The sequence below is a fragment of the Lepeophtheirus salmonis genome, chromosome 14 (genome assembly GCF_016086655.4).
Source record: "Lepeophtheirus salmonis chromosome 14, UVic_Lsal_1.4, whole genome shotgun sequence".
Taxonomy (NCBI): domain Eukaryota; kingdom Metazoa; phylum Arthropoda; class Copepoda; order Siphonostomatoida; family Caligidae; genus Lepeophtheirus; species Lepeophtheirus salmonis.
In genome coordinates this window covers 21,922,014-21,929,066 of record NC_052144.2, presented here as the reverse complement: position 1 = coordinate 21,929,066, position 7,053 = coordinate 21,922,014, and the positions used below count along the sequence as shown (strand labels likewise).

At 31.5% G+C, this 7,053-nt stretch overlaps 1 long non-coding RNA gene across 1 annotated transcript; it reads left to right on the top strand.

Moving 5' to 3' along the window:
• The first annotated feature begins 578 nt into the window (after nucleotides 1-578).
• On the top strand, nucleotides 579-3,770 carry LOC139907254 (uncharacterized). Its single transcript, XR_011783703.1, has 2 exons — nucleotides 579-2,003; nucleotides 2,063-3,770. It is a non-coding gene; the product is annotated as an uncharacterized lncRNA (long non-coding RNA).
• Nucleotides 3,771-7,053: the final 3,283 nt, after the last annotated feature.

Genomic DNA, 7,053 nt, shown 5'->3' with positions numbered 1-7,053 from the left:
AAATAAAAGAGTAAGAATTTGATATATTTAATTCGACAGACCATATAGAATACTATATAAGTTTATTTAATCAAATAAATGTTCAAAGCTATGATTAGTATTCTTAGGCAATGTCATCTCTAGCCCCTAAAAGTTTCCGAAGAAAATTTATATTTAGAAGTATGTTTCTGGTGTTATCACACATGTCATCTAAACAGTAAAACAAATCAGTCTGAAACTTAGGAAGTAGAACTATAAAATAAAACAAACATAAAGATATTTTTTTGGGCCTAAGAGGTGATTAAGAGGCTTTTTTTTTTACCAAAATAAGACTTCTTTAAATCCCAGGTTAATAGAAATATAAAGTTATACCATTATGTAATCGGCCTTGTTAGAATTTTCAATTTGATGTATCGTACCGACTGCTGGGCAAGAGAGGAAGATTTTGACGTCATAGAGAATAGAAAGAGTACTAAATACAAATTCACAAAAGCCCAAAATTAAGAACTGGGACTACCTTGTGGGCCAAGAGAAAGAAGTTTGGTATCCTTGGAATATGATATTATATCTTATTTACATTTTGCAATATGTATATTATTACTAGTTGATTATTATTATTACAATAATAATGCCTATTTGCCATTCCGAAAAAGGTATAATGTATTCGCCCAATGAAAATGTCAGTTATGCAGTTGTCATTTGTGATTCTTCTAAAAATATAATTTATCATAATTTTCCAAATGATCCCTGAAGGAGGAAAAAATGGAAAAGTGTTTGTCATCGAAAGGGCCCCTCAGGAAAATACCCTGGAATTTGTGAGAATCATTTTGAGAAAAATGCTTATAAAAGGTGAATTACTGTGACCACTTTAAAAAAAAGATTGAAAGAAGATGCTATCCCTTCCAATGGAGAAGGGTTTGAGCCAAGCTCCAAGGAAAACGAAATGCATTAAGATAAAGAGCCATTTTGAAGGAGATTCTAATGAAAAATATATTTAGAGACAAATCATCCGAAAACAATTTAAAATTAATTCAAACACTTGTTTTAGAAAAGGTTAATACACCTAATCAAGCATATGTATCCCGGAACCCTACAAATTGGTAGGGCTTCAAATACCAGAAAAGATCCACTCATTCTAGAACTCGAGTCACTAAGGAAACAGAATGCAGATTTACACGAAAAAGTGAAAATCCTTCAATCGGAAATAGATTATTAAAATCAAAATCTAATTTTAGGGAAGGGATGAAAGGAGAACTGGAAAAGATATTTACTAAACCTCAATGTAAACTCATTATCAGTGGGAAGAGGTTTGGAATATGGAATGAGGAGGATCTTGTTAAAGGACTGATACAGAAGTATCTTTCGTCGAAAGCTACCTTTACATTCAATCCAGTGGTATACATCCGGTTCCTAGTGTAACAACCCTCAAACGGTGGATCCAAAATTTAAACAGTTCTTCGAATAAAATCAAAAATTACTAAAACTATTGCTCAACAAATCAAATTCAACAAAACTCCAAATATAAACTTAGCTGTCTTGTGCTTTGATGAGTTGAAGCTCCTACCAATATCAAAAAGGGACTTTAGATGTCTCTATGGATTAAATTTGGATATACAAAAGGATGTCCTCCAATGCATGATAAATGTGATTGGAAAAATGAAGCAAATTAAGAGCAATAAAAATAGTGAAGTGGTGTCGCCTAAGTCATCCACTTTGAAGCCCTGCCAATAGGGCATAAGTAATTCTTCAAAATCTTTGATATCATTGTATCAATCCATAAATAATGAAATTGGCCTTCCATATATATTGACATCTCGTTTAAATCATTATTGTCTTGAAAACTTTTTTTCAAGAATAAGATATATTGGACGAACCCACTCTCATCCTAATGCGATTGATCCCATGGATCGATTTCGGATACTCGTTATAAGTGGCTCAGAAAAAATGGTTGCTGAGAATGCTCCCGTCAGATCTGAAGGATGAAGGATACCAATGTTTTGTTTCTATGTTTCAACAAATTACAGGTTGTAGTATCCCTAATGCACCAATATATACTATATACTAATCCTGTATCTTCTTTTAGGTCCTATTTTGAGCGAAGCAGATTCAGAAGATAACATGGAATTTTATCAAGACATTGATGGTATAATTTATTCTCAAATTATTAGAAGTGAGATTGATGAAGATATAAATAATGATGAAAATGCAATAGAACAACCATCTAATGATTTACATCTTCCTAAAATCTGTGAAGATGAAGTATGTTGCTAGATATATGGCGAAATCGTTACATCAAAAATTTCCCACTCTGGTGTGTAATACTTCTAGCATCCCAGTTCACCCAAGTCCATGCATTAAAGCATTGTCTAAAGGGGACTGTTTCGACCATCGGAATCTTTTTTGGAACTTTGCAAAAAAATAGAGAAGCATTTCATTAAGTTTCATGCGAATTTTTTTGATACCGAACCATATGTGATGGATCAACTCATCAGCATAATTGTTGAAAAGTATCCTAAGGAAGAATATGAAGTGATAAAAAAATTATTCGCACTCGTACATTCATTAGACTAAAGTATATTAATATTGTAAACAAAAGGAGCATAAAAAGAAAAATAACAAGTAACGTGCGAAAAACTGCTCATTTCATTAATTAAAAAATAGACCCAGAAATTATATATATACTTTTTTGAGGCTCATTATTTAATTTTAAGCAAGAAACTTCAGAAATGTGAGTGACTGTGTTCTAGCCAAGTCTAAAAACCTTGTCAAACAATTTTTCGAAAATTGGATGGGCAACGTTTTTTTCGAAGTAAAGGAGTTCTTCATTAACACAACTGTAATGCTATTGGGAGCGGAGTTTTATTTTTGTGTCAAATCCACAAAGAGTCAATATGGAAACTGTTTGACTGTGGATTAATCAGGTCTATTTCAATAAAGTATTCGTTTTAAGATAATTAAGTTTAATTAAATCATTACATAAAAATGCATATTTTGATTTTTTTTTAAATTCATGATCCTTAGTATATATTGCACTTTATCACAATGACCTATTCTTTAATGCCGGGAGTGACGAAGTAAACATGATCTTTTGTTAGATTGAACTCCACACATTCTCCAATGAATATTCATCTCAGTATCTTCTATTTAATGAAGAATGCTTATGATAATTTATAGCCATCCTAACAAATGGCAGTCAGTACAAATAACTTATAAGTAATTACAATATATATGGATTGAATATATTGTTCTTGGATTGAATGATGGAATTGATGATGACAAGGCTGAAAAGTTAACACCGCATAACTAATATGTATTCAATTTAATTTTCCTAATGGATTTGAGTGAAATCCAACAATCTTCTTCGTTCCTCGCTGTAATTCACTATGGCAAAGTGATTCTCTGTAGAAACTGATACTTAGCTTCATATGCTTCACTGCGGCGTGGACGATCCTCAATGGGTTTGAATGTCTTTTAATAAAATGAAGACCTTCTCAAATTGTTGAATCAAAAATGTAGATTGTTTCTTTTCTTATACGATGGAAAATGTAAACAAAACACCCAACTACTTATACACAATTGCTTTGTTTGATATATGACAATTACATGATCTTTTAACCATTTTAAAATTAAAGCAAATTGTGCCTCCCATTTGAAGACGGTATTTAATTATTATTTTAACCTATTTCTCACAGATTCTTTTAATGTTTTTAATTACACTCTATTTGTGGATTAAATTTGTTGTACAACCAAAGATAAAATAGTAAACATTGAATATAATGTATATAAATCTGTGTTACTAAGTATTAGTTTCAAAGATGAAACACTAATTAGGGCAATATTGGCTATGACTTTGTGAATGTTTCTTATATTGTTATGAGGCCTCCAAATCTTCTATTTGTAGGAGCTTACACTACTTTCAATTTTGGCATAGATTAGTCAAACTTTGCAAAGTATAAGAGGAAAACTATATATAACTTTTAAAACAACAACTTGTTATCCACATTATATGTGTTGTCTATGTCACTTTATAAATCATTGTTTATGCATGAATATATAGTAACCCGGATTCCTAAGAGAAAACATATCAGGGATATCGATATTTGATTTTTTTATCAATCATCATCAATCTTCTGTGCAAGAAGATCATCACGAATATGAAAAATCATGGATCTTGGATAAATGAATGGATCAATCCTCTGGGAAGGTTACACCTTTAAAACAATCCATGAATCCCTTTCGTTTATCCCCGTCAGAGTGATCATAATAATGAATTCATATTGATCAATGAGTCTATAAAGTTTAAGAACTACCTTCCACTCTGTGTCCCGGCCTAATCTAATTTTTCGACTTGAGGACTCATTATTTTTAATTCTATATATAGAACGGATTATCTTTAGGAAAACTCGAATACCAGTCTAACCACCTTTTAAGACGAGATATCGTGTATTCTAAACAAAAAGAAAGGTAGAAATTATAACGAGAAATCTCGTGTGGCTAAACCGTTTTGAATGGTCATTATAAAATAGGGAGTCTTCTTCATTCATTTTTTTAATTTGAATTTAATTTCAAATTTTGTTTTTTAATAAAAGAAACGTAGAATTTTTAAGTTTTGATGAAAAATTTGTTAATTTTTTTTACAGTATACTGTGTTTTAATGATGTTTTTTTAAAGAAAATATTTTCTTTTTGTTTCAAATGAAAAATGAAAGAAAATTCTTTCAAAATGAACAAGCCACTACTTTTTATAATTAAGCGAGGACAAGTGAATTACATATTCATATATACAAAGGTGAAAATCCAGTGTGGAATGGGCATGTAAAAAAAAAACCGGAAAAAACCCCCCGAAAATCAACATGGTAAAGGTAAAAATTTGAAGAATGTTATGGAGGAGACAAAGAATAATGCTCATTACGTTTCATTAGATCAGCTACAGTCAGTTGTGACAAGAGAGGAAGGAAAAAATGATATAAACAAGGATATTTGCTAGAATTACTACGATGTCGATCCCCAATTCTACTCTGAATCCAACAAGGACTTACAATTATAACTCCGGAACAAATCCTCAGGGATATGCTCCGTCTTTTATGAACACACACGAACGTTCCAACAGTTCTGAAAATAATTAAATCTATTTAGGAAAGGATTTACAGATTTACATGTATGCGGCTATATATAATGATGAAAATTCTGTGTAGAATGGGCATGTTAAAAAAAAGAAACCGAAAATCGACATGATAACCCTGACAATTTGAAGAATATTTTGGAGAGCTCTGACAAGGGATGCAGGAGAGAAGGAAATGAACAAGGACATTTCCTAAATTACTCTGATGTCAATCCCAAATTCAACTCTGAGTCAAACAATGTGATTGTAAGTTATAATTATAACTCCCCAACAAATCCTCAGGGCTACGTTCCATCTTTTATGAGCACACACGAATGCTCAATAAGGTTCTGAAGATAATTTAATCGATTAAGGAAAGGATGTTCCCTAATCAAGAATTAAATAATAATGACAAATGTTAAGGAAAAATAAAATTGATTCTTCCGATTAACAATTCCAAAAAAAAACAATGGTCCAGTTAAGTAAATCACAGGATTTACTCTTAAAACTAAATAAAATAAATAAATTTCACAAAATGTCATTAAATAGCCTATAAGATTTAAAAATAAAGACTAAGAGCGTTTTCCATTGTTAATGATATTAAATTAAAAAGTTTTATTTGAATCAAATCAGAGTAATATGTCATAAAACCCGTCTTCATCCTATCATACTTCAAATACACTAAAAAGACCTATAATTATTTTAAATTAATTGCACACCTACATGTTCGAATCCATGGAACATACCCAAGTCTTTAACCGAAGCAACAGATATTAGACAAACACCTTGCACACCATTTGAAGCTAAGACCCCCTTTGAGACTATTTAGGCTGTTGTTTTTCGTTATTCGTAAATCCAAATACAAGTTAACTCACAGAATCAGGGCCTAAATTTTTGATGATATGGAAACTCTTCAGATATGTTCTACAAGAGATAAGACAGAAGACAGATAGAGAAAATCGAAGAAAGATACTTCTAACATGATCATCCATCTCAAGGGAGGAGATTATACTCCTTCCTGGCGTTGGAAATTCAAAGATTACAACATTGAAAAGATCTATTGACGATGAGTAAGTATCCAATCCTAAATAAGGATCGACACAAGACTAATTAGAAAAGTTGTAACAAAAATCATGATAATCGCCCAACAAGAAAAATTAAAAAGATAAATAAATGTTTAAAATATAGAAGGAGTCATTCAATCAATGATCCATATTCAATAAACAACTCCAATGAATTAATCGTTTGGATCGAATATGTGGGAACTCCTATGCACCAGTGTTAACTTCGTCAGCTATTTTAAGTTTTGTTTCGCTTTCGTCAGTCATTAATCTTTGTCAGTTTTCGTCTTCTTCACCCAATATTCTTTGTCACCATTTTTTCAGCCTTCGTCTTCGTCAGACATCGTCACTGTTTCATCATAGTTATCTTTTATTTCATCTTCTTCTTGTTCTACTTATTAGTTATTATAAAACAAAAAACATTGACCGTCAAATTTTAATTATTATTCTCGCTGCCTGTTGGTGTTGGTATGTATGTTTGTACACTTTTTTATAAGAAGATATAATAGTTTTACCGGGTGGTCCACGGTGTGCCCCGATATTGCCCAGGAAAATAAGAAATAAAAACCGTAAAATTTTATGAATTATTATCGCTAAATATTGTCATTCTTTTTTTGCTGTTCCTCTGTCTCTATGACATGTGATGAGGAAGTGATTGCTTTGTTCCAGGTCAGACACCGACCTCGTTGCTCCTCTGTCTCCATGTATCGTGATTATTAAGTGGTTGAAATCAAGACTATAATTAAAAAATTTATTTATATGATCCATTTGACTTCCTACTGGGTTTGCAAAGGCGGTCAACATCCAGAATGGGAGGCTCAGGCTTAGAAACGTTTAAGAGCCATAACTATAAATTACAAAGTAGCATTTTCTATATTAAATTTGAATGTATGTCTGTGTCCATTTTTCAATT